This window comes from Pristiophorus japonicus, unplaced genomic scaffold (assembly GCF_044704955.1).
Source record: "Pristiophorus japonicus isolate sPriJap1 unplaced genomic scaffold, sPriJap1.hap1 HAP1_SCAFFOLD_163, whole genome shotgun sequence".
In the NCBI taxonomy this organism is placed as follows: Eukaryota; Metazoa; Chordata; class Chondrichthyes; family Pristiophoridae; genus Pristiophorus; species Pristiophorus japonicus.
Window position 1 is genome coordinate 1,112,240 of NW_027251310.1, and position 22,753 is coordinate 1,134,992.

A 22,753-nucleotide genomic window follows, 5' to 3' on the forward strand; every position below is an offset into this window, starting at 1 on the left:
CGTGGCCTTTCAACAACTCAGGATATCCCCAAGTGATTTAAAGTCAATTAATACCGATGGAGCCTTGTAATGTGGGGAAAGATGTGCCCCAATTAACTCTTTCCGAAGCAGGAGAGTGTGTAACCTGGGTCTGTAACATAAAGTAATGGGCTCATTAATGATTAAAGCCCATTATTAATTCTCTCACACACCTCAATTATGTTTATGCAATGCATCGAAAGAAACTTCAAGAACTGAACTTTACTGAGTTAAGGAACTTTAATCATTGATGAAGTTTTATCCTCTATCTGATTTTACACACACTGTATTTTAGGAGAGTGAGTTAAGATGTTCATCGCTCATGATACAAGGAACCTGGGCCGACTTTTTAAAATGTATCCCACAGAAAAATATTAGCCAAAATAATGTTTCTGTCCGTGCTCAAACCGGGGATATTTCACATGTGCAGCGAAGTTGATAACCATTACACGACGGAAACCTCTGCTTGCACCTCGAAAAAAAGCATCCTGCAGTGCTGCCTCACTTCCCAGCAACAGATCAAAGCCGGAAACCCATCGATTATTCCCACTTCCCCACCTCCACAGATACTGCCCGACCTGCTGCATGTTTCCAGCATTTACTATTTTTACTGAATATACAAACACAGGTATTCATTCAAAATCAAACTGGAGGTGGTCACACACAGGTTGAACAGAGCCAGAGAGACAGACAGGATCGGGAAACACAGGGAAATGGGGCGGAACCAACAGGCGCCTGGCTGCAATCACCGACAGGGAGCTGTGATTTACATAATCCTGGCTAGCTCAGTAGATACAGCATGTGGCCTTTATTCTCAACGTTGTGGGTTTGAGCCCCACGTTGGGTGAATCATTATTGTTAAATTTTATGTCGCTTTCTCGGGCAAACTTCATTAATTAACCGATCAGCTTCTTTTGCACAGTGAAAGTAATGCTAACTGAGGGAGAGTCAATAATTGAATAATTGGTTCTGTGCTTTGCATGTTAACTGTTAAACCATATCCCATTTTACACACTGTACTTCAGGCATCTGATTCAGAATGTTCATTGTAACATGAACGTGCCCCTGGGGAAACAGTGAGACAGGTTTTAGAGCAAGGGTCTGGTTATTGTGAAACAGCAAACACAATATCAATTCCGGAAGAACAACAGCTAAATTAACTGATTTGAACACACAGCCTCCTGATCGGGAGTTCGACCCGTAACCATTGCACTACGATGTCGAGATTCTACAACAGTCCCAGCAGATCGGAAGATCGCAAATGCAACATTGCTATTCAAGAAAGGAGGGAGAGAGAAAACCGGGAATTACAGGACAGTTTGTCTGACATCAGTCATCGGGAAAATGCTGTAATCCATTGTTAAGGAAGTGGTGTCAGGGCACTTCGAAAATTATAACATGATTTGACAGAGTCAACATGGTGTTATGTAAATATCATGGGCAGGTACAGAAAATAATCAAATAAGACTAATGTTAAGCTGGCCTTCATATCTCGCGAACTCGATCACCAGCAAGTGATCAGGAAGGCCAATGGAATCTTGGCCTTTATTGCAAAGGGGATGGAGTATAAAAGCAGGGAAATCTTGCTACAGTTATACAGGGTATTGGTGAGGCAACACTTGGAATACTGCATGCAGTTTCGTTTTCCATATTTATGAAAGGATATACTTGCTCTGGAGGCAGTTCAGAGAAGGTTCACTGGTCGATTCCGGAGTTGAGGGGGTTGACTTCTGAGGCAAGGTTGTTTAGATTGGGCCTCTACTCATTGGAATTCAGAAGAATGGGTGGTGATCTTATCCAAATGTATAAGATTATGAGGGGGCTCGACAAGGTGGATGCAGAGAGGATGTTTCCACTGGTGGGGGAGACTAGAGCTCGATCTTAGAATAAGGGGCCGCCCATTTAAAACTGAGATGGGGAGGAATTTCTTCCCTCAGAGGGTTGTAAATCTACGGAATTCACTGCCTCAGAAAGCTGTGGAAGTTGGGACATTGAATATATTTAAGACAGAAATCGCTAATTTCTTAAACGATAAGGGGATCAGGGGTGATGGGAGCGGGCGGGGAAGTGGAGCTGAGTGAATGATCAGATCAGCCATGATCTTATTGAATGGCGGAGCAGGGTCGAGGGACAGTGTGGCCCACTCCTGCTCCTATTTCTTATGTTCGTACAACTGGAACACAAGGGGACAGATGTTGTGTGCAGCTGTACAAAGCCCTGGATAAACCTCACTTGGGGGACTGTGTTCAGTTCTGGTACCGCACAGGCAGCATCTGCTTTTTTGCCAGGAGACGAAACTCACCTCCGATTGTTCATCTACAGCAAGTTTAAACATAATGTTCCCGCCCGGGATAGAACCAGGAACTTTTCACATGTAAAGCAAACGTGATAACCACTACACTACAGAAACCTCTGTCGCAAGAAGCACAAAAGAGGGCAGCTGAACAGTGAGCTCCCTCGGTGCTGATCGGGCCAATGCTGATGTGGAAGCAAGTCATCCTCGACTCCGGGGGACTGCTTCAGAAGAAGAGAGGAGGATCAGGAATGTGTTGACTCACCTTAAACAACTTCTGTCCCACACTGAAAGCTCTCAATCCTTCTCCTCCACTGTCCTTTACAGAAATGTCACGTAATTACCACCCACCATGTTCACTTCCACATCCTCACAGTGGGCCACAGAGACTCCTGCCGTCTCCCCGCGATCAGCGAACTCACCCAGTTTGTAAAATTACAACCGGAACAAGTGTCCCGCAAAGGGCAGGAGAAGCCAGAGAGTCTGTAAACTCAGTGTGTCACAGAAAGTAACGGGGTTATTAACGGTGATTACAGCAATTCATCATCATCATAGGCAGTCCCTCGAAATCGAGGAAGACTTGCTTCCACTCTAAAAGTGAGTTCTCAGGTGACTGAACCGTCCAATACAAAAATTACAGTCTCTGTCACAGGTGGGACAGACCGTGGTTGAAGGAAAGGTTGGGTGGGACTGGTTTGCCACACGGTCCTTCCGCTGTCTGTGCATGTGTTCTGCATGGTCGCGACGATGAGACTCGAGGTGCTCAGCACCCTCCAGATGCTCTTCCTCCACTTAGGGTGGTCTTTATCCAGGGACTCCCAGCTGTTGTTGGGGATGTTGCATTTTATGAAGTGGCTTTGAGGGTCCTTGAAACGTTTCCTCTGCTCACCTGGGGCTCGCTTGCCGTGCAGGAGTTCCGAGTAGAGCGCTTGCTTTTGGAGCCTTGTGTCAGGCATGCGAACAATGAGGCCCGTCCAACGGAGCTGGTCAAGTGTGGTCAGTGCTTCAATGCTGGGGATGTAGTCCTGATTGAGGACGCTAACGTTGGTGCATCTTTCCTCTGAGGGGATTTGCTGGATTTTGCAGAAACATCATTGGTGGTATTTCTCCAGTGACTTGAGGTGCCCACTGTATAAGGTCCACGTCTCTGAGCCATACAGGAGGATGGGTATCACTACAGCCCTGTAGACCATGAGCTTAGTGGCAGATTTGAGGGCCTGATCTTCGAACACTCTCTTCCTCAGGCGGCCGAAGGCTGCACTGGCGCACTGGAGGCAGTGTTGAACCTCGTCGTCGATGCCTGCCCTCGCTGATAATAGGCTCCCGAGGTATGCAATTATTCATCCTCTCACAGACCTCAATTATTTTCATGTGATAAACTGATTGAGAATAGAAAGAGGGTTAGTGCTCGGGATCTTAACCACTCGACCACCATGGAAAAATTATGGTAATGGTATATATTATAAATATATATCTATATTAATAGAATCACAGAATCAGAAAGTTTCAGCACAGAGTGAGGCCATTTCGGCCCATCGTGTCCCCGCCGGCCGACTAAGATCTATCCAGCCTAATCCCACTTTCCAGCTCTTGGTCCAGAGCTCTGTAGGTTGCGGCACTTTAAGTGCACATCCACGTATCTTTTAAATGTGGTGAGGGTCCCTCCCTCTACCACCCTTTCAGGCATTGCGTTCCAGACCCCCACCACCCTCTGGGTGATGAAATGTCCCCTCATATCTCCTCTAACCCTCCCCCAATTATTTTAAATCTATGCCCCCTGTTTGTTGACCCCTCTGCCAAGTGAAACAGGACCTTCCTATCCATTCTATCCAGGCCCCTCAATTTTATACACCTCAATCAGGTCTCCGCTCAGACTCCTCTTTTCCAAAGAAAACAGATTCAGCATCTCCAAACTATCCTCATAGCCAAAATTCTCCAGTCCAGGCAACATTCTAGTAAATCTCCTCTGCACCCTTTCCAGTGAAATCACATCTTTCCTGTAATGTGGTGACCAGAACTGCACGCAGTACTCCAGCTGTGGTGTAGCCAGTGTTTTGTACAGTTCAAGCATAACCTCCTTGCTCTTGTATTCCATGCCTTGACTAATATAGGGAAGTATTCCATTTAACTTCTGAACCACATTAACTACCTGTCCTGCTAGCTTCAGGGATCTGCGGACCTGCACTCCAAGGTCCCTTTATTCCTCTACACTTTTCAGTGTCGTACCATTTAATGTGTATTCCCTTGCCTTGTTAAACCTCTCCAAATGTATTACCACACACTTATCCGGATTGAATTCCATTTGCCACAGTTCTGCCCACCTGACCAGTACATTGATCATCATCATCATAGGCGGTCCCTCGATCGAGGACAATTTGCTTCCATGAGTTCACAGGTGTTTCGATGAAGGACCCGATGTTCCAGTCCTGAACTCCAATTGACGGGGTGGAAGATCCCTTTGTGTGGATTTTTTTAACGTGGGGTGACTGTTGCACATCAGCCACCACACGGGCTTGACAGAGCTGGGTCTTGGTCCAGTGGAAAGGGTTAACCAAGACGACAGGAGACCAGCTCTGCTGCACGGACCCAGTGCCCACACATATCGCAGTGTGGGCTGGCCCTTGCTGCCCCTGGGCACTCGGCTCTTCTGGGCCCCGTTCCCTCATCTGTCGCACCTCCTCCACGATCTGTCGCCGCTCCTCCATCATAAACATTCACCACATCTCTCCACAAACCGCTCATCCGCCCCGACCTTCCCAATCCTCTGTCCCTGGGCCCTGCCGATGTTCCTGCTCACGCTCAAAAATGACGACCAGGGTTTTGATGACGTCACCCAGACGCCCATTTCAAAAACGTCGGCATTTGTTTAAATACCTTAAAAATGTGAACATATATGGAATAAAGCTTGAAGCACCTCCCGGAATTCCTTCTAAGATGGGATTATGGTTTGTTGATCCAGATTCCAGAATCCATGGAGACATGTTACCCGTGGTATCAGGTGGTGTGGCTGGATTCCGATGGACTGCATGGATAGCTTACCAACTTCGCTTGTTGTTTTAGTATCATCGCGCTGGTCCCTCGGAGAACAGTGTGAAGTGGTGGGAGGATCAATGTGGCCAAGATTCGAGTCCTGGTCAATATTTATCCCTCAATCAACATCACAGAGACAGATGATCTGGTCATCATCACAATGCTGCCTATAGGAGCCTGCCGTGTGCAAATTGGCATCTGTGTCTCCCACTCTACAAGAGTGACCGCACTTCAAAAAGTAGTTCATTGGCTGCAAAGCGCCTTGAGAAATCCATTGATATCTTCCTGTAGTCCGCCACTTTCTTCTTCATTATCAACCACTCAGCCTATTTTAGTGTCATCTTAAAACTTCTTACTCATACCCTCAACATTTCAGTCCAAGTCATTGATGTATACCACAAAAAGCAAGGGACCCAGCACCGAGCCCTGCGGAACCCCACTGGATCACAAAATCAACCATTACACTTTCATTCCTGCCTCTGAACAAATTTTGGACCCAACTTGCACTTTGCTCTTGAATCCCATGGGCTTTTACATTCGTAAGCAGTCTGCCAAGTGCGACCTTATCAAAAGCTTTGCTAAAGTGCATATACATTACATCATACCACTACCCTCATCAACCCTCCTGGTTACCTCCTCAGACACGACCTTCCATTGACAAATTCATGTTGACTATCCTTGATTTATCCATTTCTTTCCAAATGAAGATTTATCCTGTCCCTCAGGATTTTTACAAATAATTGTAAAAGGTTCGGCTGGCCAGCCTGTATTTACTCAATCCCTTTCTCCCTTTTTAAACAAAGGTACAACGTTAGCAGTGCTCCAATCCTCTGGCACCGCACCTGTAGCCAGTGAGGATTGGACAATGGTGGTCAGAGCCACTGCTATTTCCTCTTTTGCTGCTCTTATCAGCCTGGGATACATTTCATCCGGGCCTGGGGATTTATCCACTTTCAAAGCTGCTAAGCCACCAATACTTCCTCTCTCACTATGTTTCTTTCATCTAATATTTCACACTTCTCCACCCTCATTGCAAAGTCCACATCGCCCCTCTCTTTTGTGAAATCAGATGCAAAGTATTCATAAAGAATCCTACCCATGTCTTCCGCCTCCGCGTACAGATTCCCTTTATGGACTCTAATCGGCCCCACTCTTTCTCCAGTTATCATCGTGCTCTTAATGTATTTATAAAACATCTTTGGGTTTTCCCAGATTTAATTGCCAACATTCTCTCATGCTCTCTCTTTGCTTTCCTGATATATTTTTTAATTGCACCTCTGCACCTCTAGAGTTTCTTCAGTATTGAGTTATCCGTATCTGTCATAAGCTTTCCTTTTTTTCGTTAACTTTCCCTCTATGGCCCCTGACATCCCGGGAGCTCTAGATTTGTGAGTCCCACCTTTGTTTTAAGGGAACATACTTGCTCTGTACCCTCAGGATCTCCTCCTTGAATGCCTCCCACTGCTCTGACACTGATTTACCAGCAAGTAGCGGTTCTCAGTCCACTTTGGCCAAATTCCATCTCAGCTCAGCAAAATTGGCTTTACCCCAATTGATAACTTTTATTCCTGGTCCCCTTTGTCCTTTTCCATAACTACCCTGAACCTTACTGAGTATGATCACTCGCACCAAAATGCTCTCCCACTGATACCCCTTCTACCTGCCCCTCTTCGATCACAAGACCCAGTCCAGAACCGCTCTTCCCTTGATGGGCTTGTTACATACTGGATAAAGAAGTTCTCCTGAATGCATTTTAGGAATTCTCCACCATCTGTACCATTCACACTATCATTTTCCCAGTTAATATTTGGGTAGTTAAAATCCTCCACTATTACAGCTCTATAGGTTTTGCACTTCTCAACATTCTGCCCATATATTTGTTCTTCTATCTCCCTCTAACTGCCCGGGGGTCTATAGTGCACTCCCAGTAGTGTGATCGCCCCTTATTTGTTCTTTAATTCAACCCACATGGCCTCGTTTGATGACCCCTCTCACACATCATTCATTTTCACAGCTGCAGGATCCATCAATAATCTCTCACAACTCAACTGAAAGCAGCCGGAATGTGCAGCTTTGAGAGGGGCTTTCTGCACCGTCAGGGCTGGAAACTGTAGAGTTTGAATGTGTACCGAACTGTACAGAGTATTCAGCAAATATAGCAGGACTGGGAGACATTGTGCTTTGTTAATACTGAACCAGAAATGCACATTATTCAATGCTTCTCATATTTAATTGAGCCCGTTTTCAGCTGGTTTTAAACGGGAACCTTTTGCGTGTAAATGAATGTGATGACCACTACACTACGGAACCCACGCTTTCAAAGCAGACTGCAACCTGAATTCAGCAACTTAGACCGCTCGGCCATCCTGACTGCTCAATATTACGTGTGGGCACCTGCAGTTTGATTTTGAACTTTTGTGTCCTGTCACATGAAGTAAATGAGGACAGCAGGCGTATCTCTGCCTGACACCGGGGAAACAGTCAGACAGACCTTGGAGCAAGGGTCTGGTTATTGCCAAACAGCAAAGAAAATATTAATTCTGGAATTACCCAAAAGGACAGGTACCTCAACATGATTTAAACACGCAACTTTCTGATCAAGAGGCAGACACACCACCGCTGCACCACGAGGCCGAAACACTGAGTCTGAGATGTTCGTCTCCATGAAGGTTCTGCAATAATAGGGGCTTTAAAATCCCCGCCCGTTCCCACCAGGTGTCAGAAGCAGCGCTCACCTGCCAGTCACCATATGTTTATTTGTTAAACTTTTGTGTTGCTTTCACGGGATTGCATCATTAATTAACCCATCACCTTCTTTTGCACAATGAAAGAAATGCTAACTGAGGGAGAGTCGATACTTTAATCAATAAATACAGCAAATGCTGGAATTCTCAGGAGCTCAGGCAGCATTTGCCAGGAAATTGAACTTGGCTCTGATTGTTCATCCACAGCAAGTTTAAACATAATGCTCCCACTTGGGATCGAACCAGGGACTTTACACGAATAAAGCAAACGTGACAACCACTACACTACGGTAACCTCTGGCAAAGCATTCCCAACAGATGGGAGCTGACCAGTGAGCTCCCTCTGTGCTGATCGGGAATGTGCTGGCTCACCTTAAACAACTTCTGTCCCACACTCAAAGCTCTCAATCCTTCTACTCCGCTGCCTTTACAGAAATGTCACGGATCACCCAGCCACCGTGTTCACTTCCACATCCTCACAGTGGGATCACAGAGGCTCCTACTGTCTCCCTGCCATCAGCGAACTCACCCAGTTTGTAAAATTAAACCCCGAACACCTGTCCGGCAAAGGGCAGGAGAAGCGGGAGAGTGTGTAAGCTCGTTCTGTAACAGATAGTAGTGGGGTTATTAACGGCGATTACAGCAATCATTAATCCTCTCACACACCTCAATTATTTTTCTGCGATGAACTGATTGAGAATGGAAAGAAGATTAATGCTCGAGATCTTAACCACGCGACCAGAGAACAATTTGATAATTTGTATAAATATAGAAATATATATTTATTTATGGACCTGAATATCAACGGCTAGCTGCCGAGACCTCATGGCACGACGGTCGTGCATCTAACTTTGAGCGAGAGAAATTGTTCCACAGTGACACCCATTTCATCTTTTGTTCCCTTTTAAACACTAGAAACTGAGACAGGGGAATAAATAGAGAAATAAAAGCACAGGGATACAGACAAGAGGAATAGAGAAGGGGAAATACTGTCCCCACCCAGAACAAATGCAGAAACCCCTCTGCTGCGCTCGGGGTTGCCACCCACAACCTGGATACACAAACGTCCCAACAGCTCATTGACTATCGGAGTGGGACCGTGCGGCGCTTCAGAAGACAGGTCGAAAAAGAAAAGTCACTGAATCGATCTCATGTGCTCCTTCTGCCAAGAATAGCTACACACAGAAAATGCTTTTATAAAAGTTACACCTGATCTCCAGGTTTGTCAAAAAGTTAGATTGTTGGTCAAGGGGTATGATTCTCGTTTCTGGCTTGTTAATTGAAAATTGCGAGAGATCCCGGTCGAGCACACTATTCTGCCGCTAATTTTGAAATTACATCGAACTTTTGCCAAGAATGACTTGCATTTCTGCAACACCTTTCAGGAACTCATGATGCCTTGAAGCGCTTTACAGTCGTTGAGTTATGTTTGAAGTGTTGTAGTGTGGGGAAAGATGTGCCCAAATCACCCCACACGAACCTCAACTCTTTGCGAAGGAGTTCGGTGCAAATAATCAGGTGCCTCAGGGACTTGGACTTTCTTTGAATGAGTTCTGCTTGTACCTGTATTCAAGCTTGAAACAGCAACTGGGCTTCCATCTCCCGGGAGCAGCGTGTAGCGGTTAGCTAGCAGGTGACGAGGTTTGGGGTTGATGCACGTCACTTTCAATCTTTGAAATTTCACCAAGCAAAGAAATGATGAATCCAACTGTCCCTGTAATCCTTTTGTTCAGGTTTAATCACAGGAATATCTGCAGTCAGGAGCTGAAAAGTAATTAAAACCTACGACTGACTTCGGGACAATCAGAATACATTGTCACAGACAAGGCACCGGAAGGCTGGAAGGTAGATCACACCGGTTGTGGGAGAGCTGGTTGGTGGTGACATGGAAGTGTCTGCAGTGTGCGGGACCAGACTGCTTCCACGCATCCACAATGAATGTCCCTCCCTTTATTTGGGAAAAGTACAACTGAGAGTGGACAAGTTCCATCCTGGTCGGAGCAATCTGAAGCTTTAACTGACTGACACCCTGGTTTGGGATGTCTTGCAGTTTACATTCCAGTTAATCTCTGTGGCGCAATGGGTTAGCGCATTCGGCTGTTAACCGAAATGTTGGTGCTTTGAGCCCACCCAGGGACGAAGCCTTCAACTGTTTTTTCCCCGAGGATTCGGTGCCGCACAGTTCCGGGTTGTCATTGTATGTTTTGGCTGCACGAATATATTCCGCAAACATTGCCAGCTGTGCTGTTATCCAGTGAGTTCCCACTCCTATACATTTATGAACATTTAGTTCATGGAAAATGATAACAATTTTTTACATGGACCATGGTCCTCCATCCAGTCCACGAGAAATAAATTACGTTATTGTGTTTAAAGGAACTGGTGGAAATTGTCTGACCGATCGTTGTGGCTTTGCTCAGATTCTGAGAGTCAACAGTTTGCGAAGAATTATCTCATGGCCAATGCCAAGGACGAAAATGTCTCTCAGCATTTGTTCTAGGAATCCCTCAAATTCACAATGTCCTGCGAGGCGCCTTAATTCGGCGACATAGCTCGCCACTTCCTGGCCCTCCGACCGGTGGCACGTGTAGAACCGATACCTCGCCATCAGATCGCTTTCTTTAGGATTTAGATGCTCGCAGACCAGTGTACACAATTCTTCATAGGATTTAGTTGTTGGTGTCACCAGAGCTGGAAGATTCTTCATGGGGCCATAGGTTGCTGCCCCACAGACGGCAAGGAGGATCGCCCTTCATTTGGCAGCGTTCTCGTCCCCTTCCAGCTCGTTGGCCACGAAGTATTGGTCGAGTATCTCCACAAAGGCTTCGCAATCGTCCACTTCTGAGAACTTCTCCAGGATACCAACTGTTCCTTGCATTTTTGCGTGGTTGTTCATTGCCTCGTCGCCAATTGATACGCTCATAATAAAGGATGAAACTTAGTATTGTGAACAATGAGTAAGTGTGACCTTAGCTACTTTAATAAGACTCCAGAGTACAGGTACCTCATGGGTGGCCTGCTTACATACCGTGCTCCCAAGGGATACTGGGATCCATTGGGACTCCGACAGGTAGGCCCTCTGATGATGGTGTGTACAGGTTGTCATTGGTTAAATACATAAAACAAGATGTGTACAGAAATCAACCATCAAAAGCCCTGTCATTAACCGCAAAGGGTTTCCTGCAATTTTATGATCGCAAAGCGCTTTCAGTCCTTGTCCTTAAAATTGCAGACGCAGAAATTGGGGAGTTTAATGACTTTGAAAGGAGGACATTGTTGTTTGGTGCCGTTCTGGCCTGAGAAATGTTTGTGAAAGGAACTTTTTGCAGAGAGAGGGATTGAGCATTTCAGCTTGTTCCTGAACACTTCTCTCTGGGCACTGAGCTAAGCAGCAATTTCTGTCGTGTGGAGGTTATCACATTTCCTTCACACGTGAAAATTTCCCGGTTCAAGCCTGCGCAGAAACATTATTTCTCAAACAAAAACTTGTCTGCAATAAAAGCTGTTTTGGATACATTGTTGAATGAGTAATGCACATTTAAAACCAATCTCCTCCAATACAGAGTGTGTAAAATTAGATCGGGGATAAAACTTCATCAAGGATTAAAGTTTCATGAATTATTAAAGTTCACTTTTTGAAGTTTTGACTGTCTCTGTCAGCATTTCATTCATTCTGTGAAACAATGCTGTCGGTTTATACCAGCAGATCTAAGCTGCATTTGAAACCCGCAAACAACTCATTAATTATTCGCTCTTCCCCAGTTCCAGAGCTCAGAGAGTTATTGTCCATCCCTGGGATGCAAGCTATCTCAGAGCCGGGCCAAAGCTCCCCGTACACCGAGCACAGGCTCAGGAAAACCCCGGGGGAGAGGTTATCCCGGTCACTGGGCCTTCCAGCAGCCCTGAACAAGCGCCCGGTCTGAAACTTTCCAGAGTAATAACTTGTATCTGGAACATTTAACAGTAAGGACGGCCGAGTGGTCTGAGGCACTGCTTTCATTATTTGATTAAATTATCAATTCTCCCTCAGTTCGCATTTTTATCATTGTGCAAAAGAAGATCATGGGTTCATTAATGATACTGACCCGCGAAAGCAACATGAAAGTTTAATGAAAAGTAAACGCCCAACGTGGGGCTCGAACCCATGACCCTGACAGTAAGAGTCTCATGCTCTACCGACTGAGCTAGCCGGGCTTCTCAACATTTACTCTGTCAATCCCCTTCAGAATATTGTCCGTTTCAATGAGATCACCTCTCATTCTTCTCAAATCCAGAGAGTATCGGCATATTCTGCACAATCTCTCACCACAGGACAGTCCTCTCATCCCAGGAATCGATCTGGTAAACCTTCGTTGTAGCACCTCCAAGGCAAGTGTATCCTTCCTCAGAAAAGGAGACCAAAACTGTGCGCAGTACTCCAGGTGTGGTCTCACCAGGGCCCTGTACAATTGGAGCAAGATTTCCTTACTCTTGCACTATGGGCGGAATATTAGGTGCTATGGTCCGAATATCCTGTTTTTCTGCTGATTCTACGGTTGTATAAAAAGTTATTAAAATTCGACAGTCACTCGGCAAACATATTTGTATTTCCTTCAGTGTGCTACACATGTGGATGGATTAATGATGATTGAAACAATTATTCAGTATCTTGCAGACTTGAATTATATTTGTCAGCTTGCTCTGTAAAAATGCTTTGCCTGACCGGGAATCAAACCCAGACCACGGCAGTGAGAGCACCGAATCCTAACCACTAGACTACCAGGGAACACTGCTTGCAGCCTCTGCGACAGCTTTAAATATAGTCAGCTTACAATCACAGCTGAGAATTGTGCGGTGACACGGCGTGTAACTGGATTTGCTGGGAGCAGCGTGGAGGCCCCGACCTGCGTGAGAACACCAGCGGCAGGTCGGGGCCATAAAAGGAGCGGTGAGCGGCGGCCTGGGAGCAGCGTGGTGGTGTACCACGGCAAGGTACAGCGCGAGCTGGTGCAGGAGCGCGACGTCAGCGAAGAGTGACGTCATCAATGTCCAGGTCGGTGATTGGAGCGTGGGCAGGTACAGCAGGAGCAGCGAGAGACTGCGGAGGGATGTGATCGGGGCCCAGGGGCGGCGTGAGTTCAGGGCAAGGGGCCCAGGGGCAGCACGGGCCAGCCCACACTGCGATATGTGTGCACACTGGGTCCATGCAGCAGAGCTGGTCTCCAGTCGTCTTGGATAACCCTTGCCACTGGACCAAGACCTCGCTCTGTCAAGCCCGTGTGATGGCTGGGGTGCAACGGCCACCACACGTTAAAAAAAATCCACGCACAGGCATCTTCCACCCTTCAACATGCAGTTCGGGACCTGGAATATTAGGTCCATCATTGAAACACCTGTGAACTCATCCTTTTTTGGCGTGGAAACAAGTCATCCTCGCTTCGAGGGACTGCCTATGATGATGATGAACTGGATTTGCTGCAGTCCGCGGGCAGCAGTTGATGAAAGCGGGCGTGAGAGGGTGAGAGACAGGTGGGCACTGTTTCTGATGCTGTCTGACCCACCGGTGGGAGTGGCCGGGGATTTTAAAGCCCTTTCATTGCACCAATGCAGGGTAAATGAAACTGTGTTTCAGGAACCTTCATGTATACAAACATGGGCACTCTGTCCTGTCGACCTCGTGGTGCAACGGTAGTGTGTCTAACTCCAGATCAGAAGACTGCGTGTTTATATCACGTCGGGATCACAGCACTTTTCCATATTGTTCTTCCGGAATTGAGATTTTCTTCGCTGCATCACAATTTACTTTCCCACCCATCTTTGTACCATCAGCAAACTTGGCTACATTACACTCGGTCCCGATATCCCTGGGATAGGAGAGGGAAGACACACCGGAGAGGTGTAAGCTTGTGGACCGGAGAAGTTGCAGCTGCTGGAGCTGTGCGTTTTATCGGGGAGGGACGGGGGGAGAGCCCGCCGAGCGACCGGAGAAGCTGAGAAGCTGCTGTGCTTTTCATCGGGTTTAACACTGTTTAAAAATGGCAGAGTGCCAAGTTTTCTCTCCCTACTGCCCATACGCGAAGGTGCCGGCAGTGTTTTCGGCGCAGGCATTTGGCTCCGCCCCCCACTTCACCATCGACACCACGCCAGGACTCCGGGGACTGTACACAGCGGCCAGGATGGGGCGAGTTTTTCCCCCGCGCCATTTCCAGCGAGCAAAGTCGGTGCGCTTGAGGTCAGTGCGCCGACAATACTGCTTGGGGGAAATCTAGTCCTTGAAGAGTAAGGAGTACACTGAAGGAAATACAAATATGTTTGCCGAGCAACTGTCAAATTTTAATAACTTTTTATACAACCATCGAATCAGCAAAAAAACAGGGCATTCGGCCCATAGTACCTAATATATAGCCCACAGTACAAGAGTAAGGAAGTCGTGCTACAATTGTACAGGGCCCTGGTGAGATGAGGAGAAACTTCTTCGCTCAGAGAGTTGTTAACCTGTGGAATTCTCTGCCGCAGAGTTGTTGATGCCAGTTTGTTAGATATATTCAAGAGGGAGTTAGATGTGGCCCTTATAGCTAAAGGGATCAAGGGGTATGGAGAGGAAGCAGAAAAGGGGTACTGAGCTGAATGATCATCCATGATCTTATTGAATGGTGGTGCAGGCTCGAAGGGCCGAATGGCCTGCTCCTGCATCTATTTTCTATGTTTTGATGTTTCTCTGTCCTGCTACTGCTTCTTTAATAATGGATTCCAACATTTGCCCAACCACAGATGTTCGGCTAACTGCTTTTTGTCTGCCTCCTTTTTTAAATAGTGGCATTACATTTGCAGTTTTCCAATCTGCTGGGTCCTCCCCAGAATCCAGCGAGTGCATGTCCACAGATCACTGAAATTAGCAGGCCAGGTAGCTAAGGTGGTTGAGAAGAAATATGGAATGCTTGCCTTTATTAACTGAGGCATCGAATACAAGAGATGGGGTCGGTGGGGCAGGTTAGGTCACAGTTGGAGTACTGCGTGCAGTTCTGGTCGCCATATTACAGGAAGGACATGATTGCACTAAAGATGGTGCAGAGGAGATTTACGAGGATTTTGCCGGGAGTGGAGAATCTTAGCCATGAGGACAGATTAGAAAGCCTGGATTTGTTTTCCATAGAACAGAGACTGAGGGGAGACCTCATTGAGGTGTATAAAATTATGAGGGTCCGAGATATAGTGGATAGAAAGGACCTATTTCCCTTAGCAGAGGGGTCAACAGCAAGGAGGCATAAATTTAAAGTAATTGGTCGAAAGTTTAGAGGGGATATTTCTTCACGCAAAGGGTTGTGGGGGTCTGGAACTCACTGCCTGAAAGGGTGGTAGAGGCAGAAACCCTCAACACATTTAAAAAGTGCTTGGATGTGCACCTGACGTGCCGTAACCTGCAGGGTTATGGACCTCGAGCTGGAAAGTGGGATTAGGCTGGAGAGCCTCTAGTTGGCCGGCGCGGACACGATGGACCGAAATGGCCTCCTTCCGTGCTGCAAACTTCTTTGATTCTATGAACTCATTTGCAAAGAGTTGAGGTGCGTGTGAGGTGATTTGGGCACATCTTTCCTCACATGACAACATTTCAAAGGTACATAACGGCTGTAAAGCGCTTTGGGTCGTCATGAGTTACTGACTGACGCTGCAGAAATCCAAGTCCTTTTTGCAAAATTGCAATGCAATCTCAAGGCTCATCTGGGATTTGCAGTAAGGATCATTCTGCAAATTTCAAGTGTTAGCGTTAGTGTTTTCTTAGAAGAATCACTCAACACTCAGAGTCGGTTCCAATGCCTGGCGGCATTTAATAACGCTCAGCGGGGAGGAAACACACAGGACCGTATCCAGGTTTCTCTCCACAGAACAAAGAGTTACATGTACCTTTATATGTTTCACAACAGTTACAAAACAGTTTACTACAGTTACACAGTCCATCACGGCTGGACACAAGCCAATCACAACGATTATAGATTACATATAGGTTCTTTTAACCCAATAGAATTCTCCTAGTATCCAGGGAACCATATGTTCGGTGATTGTCAGCTTGGGCTGATCGATGGCTTTATAGGTTCTCTCCCTAGTTCTTTCATCTGGGAGAAATAATTGGTATATAGCCTTGTTTACAGCAAATGGTTTCCCTCTTATCTTTCTTCCTGGGGAATTAATTGGTTTATGGCCTTGTTCACAGGAGATGGTTTCCTTCTTATCTCTGTCTTCCCGCATCCCAGGCATTCCTATAGTGGGCCTCACAGGGTTATTGCTTGGTCATTGAACGTTCAACAGTTCACAGCTTGACTACCTGATTTCCCATAATGCCTGGGCAGCCATTTAATGTGTGTGTCCATTTAAGCTTATGTGAGTTTTAAATATCCAGCAGGTGCCTAATGCCTAAGTCTATATATATATTTCTACTCTCTACAACAATTCCCCCTTTCGGTAAAGGGACTAGTCCTAGTCCCCTTTTAACCGAAATACTGCCTTTATCTGATATTTGTGCACGGCCCGGTACTCCTTGCCTCAACGTGCTGGCCAGTCACGCGGTTTCAGGAGTTCCGGTTGCTTAAATCAAATTAACAAAGGCTAGCTCCTCCCGTCCCCTTATCAAACAGGCCTGTTTAATATCCAGGGAACGGTGATTAGTCCGTTTCCGCCGTTTGTGGCGCCTGCATACCTGGCAGGCCATCACGCCCCATGTTATTGCTAAGATTAATTGTATTCCGACCAGTGTGTGTGAAATAATTCGGATCCATGGGTGAATGTTCAAATTTATTCCCCAGTCCCAGACCTTTCTCCACCAACTCTGACTTTGTAAGTCTACCTCGGTATCTTCTTCCAGTTCTTTGATTTTAGTTTGTAGCTGCTGATAAAGTTTTACAGATTGACCCACTCTGAGCCTCAACTCCCGTAATACTTCGGTTAGATGTGGGATAGGGACCTGCTCTGGCTCGTTATAATCCTGCAAATGATCATGGAGCTGATCAGTTACTTCAATAACTTCGGACATCCTGCGCCTAACCTGGGTGATATGCGCTTGGCCGATCGCGACAGGTCGTAGTGGTGTAAAGCAAAAGTTTGGCTGCGGTATAGGGCACTGCAGGTCATTATACTGGTATGAACGCTCAGTAGTAGAGACGCAGTATCTTCCCCTCCCTCCGTAGCCTGCCCTCGCGAAGTGCATGTATGCGGGCACTATTTCTAGTACACACCCGTTGGTTCGGTTAAACCCGCACTCGTCTAGTTCCCCTCGGCCCACCGGGTGAGGGCATACTGTGATTTCCCCCCTTTGCTTGCAATCTGCTAGGGAAATCCCAGTAAGTATGTTGTTTCGACGAACGGCAGAGGTGGTGGTTAGGTAGTAGCGTATGGAGACATTTTGCCGTATTACTCCGATATTCTCTAGTTGGTATAAGGGGAACGGCCCTGAGTCCGGCGTTGCTATGGGGATCAACAGGGCTATCCCTATCCCGGTAGTCCTACCTATCTGGCAATCTGGAATTGCGGGGTATACTCGGGTCAGTCCCTTCAGAGTACAATTATCCAGTGACCCCTTTGGTTCGCCAACTGAGCCAAATGTGAACTGTCTATCCAATCGGGTACTTCCCCGCGTTGGATCTGGTTGAGGTTGTGGCGGATCTGTCCCACCATCCACAGACCATAAGCATGACAGAGTTGCCCCTGTCTTTGCTTTATTGTATCTTCTTGTTCTCTATCAATGAGGTGATTGATGGTTTTAGCGTGAGCTTCCAGGACTGAGATGCCATCCAACTGGATTTCGGCACCCTCCTTTCCTAGGTTGGCCTGGTCTTCCTGGTTTTGCTCAACCCTCTCCAATAACCCCTTCATCACCCCTTTAAGCTGTTCTACCCTCTCATTTAGCCCTTGTATGTCTATCGAGTTCACTACGGAGGTTCCTGTATTGAAAACCGTAGCAACATCATTTACTGTTTCCCTCTTCACCCTGGCTGCTAACCCCTGTCCCCGGAACTTACAGGCACCCATGGCATCGGCAGCCTGCTGCATTACGACTTTACTTAATACATTGTACATCTTCCTTGACTGTTCGGTACAATATTCCGGCATCTGGATGCCTGAAATATTGATCAGAACAGGCACAATTTCATGTTTAACATTATCATACAATAATTCCCCTTCGTTGCACATTGCAATCCCATTTTCTGGTCCCTCAGTAGTTATGGGACAAGGCAGTTCTTCGGGCAATGTAGTGATTCTTATGGGGCGCGGTGTCGGAGGGGGTGAGAAACATACATACAATTATATTGCAGCCGCCCCCGCCTCCTCGTAATAACCACACAGCCCCATTCCCTTCTTGCGGATGACTGATTGCTGGGATTGTCCCGGAGGCGCGCAAATTATGCCGAAAGTACATTCATCAGGCCCTTTGACATCCCTCCGTTTAATGCATCTGCTCCTTATACCCGTGGAGCACTGTACACATACTCTTATTCTTATTAGGATTCTTATTAGGATTCACTTGTAACCATGCATTAAAATAAGTCCAGTCCTTGCTCCAGTCCTTGGCTGCTGGGATGCACATTCCGTCCGTTAAATTAAACAAGACTCCATAGTTCATATAGTTGTTTATTTCCAGCGTGCTCTGCTGTACGTCGGTGTTGCCCAGGGTCCGTGCATGTCGCAGGGCTATCCATATTACGAGTAGCGCCTTTCGTATTCCCATTCCGGTAAGTATTACCTGTAATTTTAAACAGACGGCCTGGTCGTCACCCGGGGTTAAGTTTTTTTGCTCTACGAGTGTCCCTGTCACCCTGCAAAATCAGAAGGACAAGGTTATAATCGAACCATTTCGAGCTGAATCTGTAGGGCGTGCGCCCGTGTCTTTACCCACTTAAATATTACCCAAACTCCTATTATGACCAAGGCCAAAGCTATTCCTCCAAACATCGCTGTCTGCTTTACCGTTAGGTTGGGTTTGTGGACTACACCTACCCACCGTGGGGTACATTGGCTCTATTGCCAGAGGTGATGGTGCTATGGCTGCGCACTGCACTATCCGTCTAGACCCGTTATCTCTTCCAGCCTGTTTATCTTAGCTTTTAACTCTTCAATTTGTTTTTTTGAGTATCTATTTCTTTATTGTATCAGGCAAGTATTATTACATAAGCTAGTTCTGTTTTTATTTTTGTTTCCTCTGTTAGGTGAGTCTTTTTTTTTTCCTATTAAGAAATCCAAATTAATAATGTTCAGTATAAAACGGCTGTCAATGGAAAGGGTTAACTCCTTTCCAGGTTTGTAAGAAGACCTGATGTCATTACGTGACTTCACGTAATCATCTGAAAAAAAAAAGTCTTTGTGCCTTCAAAACTGGCTTCGAAATTAGGAATCCGTTAAAAACAGCATAAATCATTAGAGTAAACTCCAATGTTTTCTTAACTTCTTAATTCAAGTACTTGCCAAAGAATTTTTTTTTTAATGGTTTTAAAACAAGACCACACATACAATAGCAATTTTGTTTACTGAAATTCAATTCTGTTTTTATTTTATTTCTCTCTTTCTCCTCGTTATCTTCAAAACCCTCCTGCTTGTTTAAACTGTTCGGGACATTTTTGATAAACACTGTCCATTTTGGAAATCTTTTCAAACTGCATTGAAACTTTTTCATAATTTAAAATTCGAATCCATGTAGAGTGTTTTTTACTTATTCCAAATTTTTTTTTTCTTCGAATTAAACCAATATCTTTTTCACAGCAAACATCAACTAGTATTTAGTAAATTATGTCTTTTTCCATTTAGTCCGTTACATCTTTTTTTTCTTTCTTCAAGTTAGGTTTTGTATTTTACACGGAGGGTTCGTAACTCCATAAAGTTGTTAATTTAAAATCATTTGTTTACTTTCAAAGTGGCGTCTTTATCTTTTTCTTTTTCTCCACAACTGGAATGGAGTCCGGCTTTGAGAGTTTGAGTGCTGCCTTTCGTTATCTCAAAATGCTCCAGTTTCAAAGTCGTTACTAAAGCTTGCTGTTTTTAACATTTTCCAAAAGTTCCTTTTACACCTTCGCAGATAGCTCGCCACTTGCCCAGGAGTTTGACCTGATCAGATTTAATTTAATCTTTTTCTTTTTTTTTAAATCCACCTCAGTATTTCCTGCGCCTTCTCTGAATATCTCAAAATCCCAATTCAAACGTTGTAATTTCAATCCTTATTTAAAACTTTTTTTTTTAGAAGCTCTTTTTTTTTTAAAGCATTCTTTATCTCATTCCGAGACTAAATTTATGTCTTTCAACCCAATCAATCATTGCATGTTTTCTTTCGGCAAGTAAGTGAGCATGTCAAATAAATATTTTGCTCAACAAACCTATTCTTTATTTGTTTATTTTCCTAGCTCCGTAACTTATCATCCGAATAAATCCACACCTGCGTTTCGAACTTAAATTTCTTAAAACTTCCCACATACAGGACAACGTTACAAATGGTTAAAAAAAGACTTTCACTCTGTTTCTAAAATAAACAGACACTTGCATTCCTTTTCCAACCAGGCTTTCGGAACATGAAAACATAAAAAATTCATTCTGCAGTCAAAAATCACACAGACACTTCTCACTCAACGATCATACATTTACAAAAGTCTCTCTTCTTGTCTTGGCCGGCTCTATTTTTGGATCCATGACCTTTCAGGGAATTCGTAGTTTTATCTAAATAATTCCTCACATAACTAGTTCCTGAGGATTCCATCCTGCTTTAATCATTTTTTCAATTAGATTCTTTTGTTTTTCCGCCAGGTGGCGGCTAAGCGACCCTTCTGGTCCCCACTCGAGTTTACTTGTTTTCATGGCCATTCCTGGGTAGGACTAGTACCGTTAGGAATCTACTCTCAGAGGTCCGCTTTCGACCTAGCGCGACTTGTAGTAAACTGTCTCTTGGCTACTGTCAGGTCACAAGTTCTGCTGTTACACAAACTTATACAATTCTTAAAAACGCGTTTTAGCAATTCCCGCAGTGCTCTACGTATCCTTAACGTCTACCTACCACCGCTCAGCCCGTTGGTCCGACCCTGTTCACAGGTTTGGATTCCATTAGCCGCTGTACACCGCTTGGTTCTACCCCGGGGTATTTCAAATTACACTACTGGGTCCGGAAGATGTCTCTCGGTATCACGATCCCACGGTCTAAGTGTGTTCCCTACGCCTACTTGGTTCCTGGCCGTCACGTGGGACAAAAGTCCTCTTAATTCAGGCTCAGACTAGGCGTTTGAGATATTAGACCGTCTCCTCATGTCGATCAACCAGCTTCCACCTTCCGCACCCTTTATACTTAAAAATTGTTTTTTATACTCAGCCGGATTTCTTTTCCAAGGGCGTCCGGCGACTCCGGGAAATCCCGTCGACTACGCCATTGTTAGCGTTAGTGTTTTCTTAGAAGAATCACTCAACACTCAGAGTCGGTTCCAATGCCTGGCGCCATTTAATAACGCTCAGCCAGGAGGAAACACACAGGACCGTATCCAGGTTTCTCTCCACAGAACAAAGAGTTACATGTACCTTTATATGTTTCACAACAGTTACAAAACAGTTTACTACAGTTAGACAGCCCATCACGGCTGGACACAAGCCAATCACAACGATTATAGATTACATTTAGGTTCTTTTAACCCAATAGAATTCTCCTAGTATCCAGGGAACCATATGTTCGGTTATTGTCAGCTTGGGCTGATCGATGGCTTTATAGGTTCTCTCCCTAGTTCTTTCATCTGGGAGAAATAATTGGTATATAGCCTTGTTTACAGCAAATGGTTTCCCTCTTATCTTTCTTCCTGGGGAATTAATTGGTTTATGGCCTTGTTCACAGGAGATGGTTTCCTTCTTATCTCTGTCTTCCCGCATCCCAGGCATTCCTATAGTGGGCCTCACAGGGTTATTGCTTGGTCATTGAACGTTCAACAGTTCACAGCTTGACTACCTGATTTCCCATAATGCCTGGGCAGCCATTTTATGTGTGTGTCCATTTAAGCTTATGTGAGTTTTGAATATCCAGTAGGTGCCTAATGCCTAAATCTATATATATATTTCTACTCTCTACAACACAAGTAACAACCAGGAAGCAAGAATCATACCCCTCGACCAACAAACAACCTGCTTAGCAAATGTGGAGATAAGATGTAACCATTATTGAAGCATTTTTAGTGTGTGTTGCTATTCTTGATCAGAGGAGCACATGAGACGGAATCAGTGACTTTGCCTTTTCGACATGTCTTCTGAAGCGCCGCACGCTCCTGCAGTCAATGAGCTGTTGGGACGTGAATGTATCCATCATCATCATCATCATAGGCGGTCCCTCGAAACGAGGATGACTTGCTTCCACGCCGAAAAAGGATGAGTTCACAGGTGTTTCAATGAAGGACCCGAACGACATCCCGAAGGGTAGAAGATGCCTGTGCGTGGATTTTTTAAACGTGTGGTGACCGTTGCACCCCAGCCATCACACGGGCTTGACAGAGCGAGGTCTTGGTCCAGTGGCAAGGGATAAGCAAGACGACAGGCGACCAGCTCTGCTGCACGGACCGAATGCACACACATATCTCAGTGTGGGCTGGCCCGTGCTGCCCCTGGGCCCCTGGCCCCAAACTCATGCCTCCCCTGGGCCCTGATCAATTCTCTCTACAGTCTCTCGCCGCTCCTTCGCCCCGATCTCGCC

At 45.7% G+C, this 22,753-nt stretch overlaps 1 non-coding gene across 1 annotated transcript; it reads right to left on the reverse strand.

Moving 5' to 3' along the window:
• Nucleotides 1-12,206: 12,206 nt before the first annotated feature.
• Nucleotides 12,207-12,279, reverse strand: trnak-cuu (transfer RNA lysine (anticodon CUU)). Its single transcript has one exon. It is a non-coding gene; the product is annotated as a tRNA-Lys (tRNA).
• Between the last annotated feature and the right edge of the window lie 10,474 nt (nucleotides 12,280-22,753).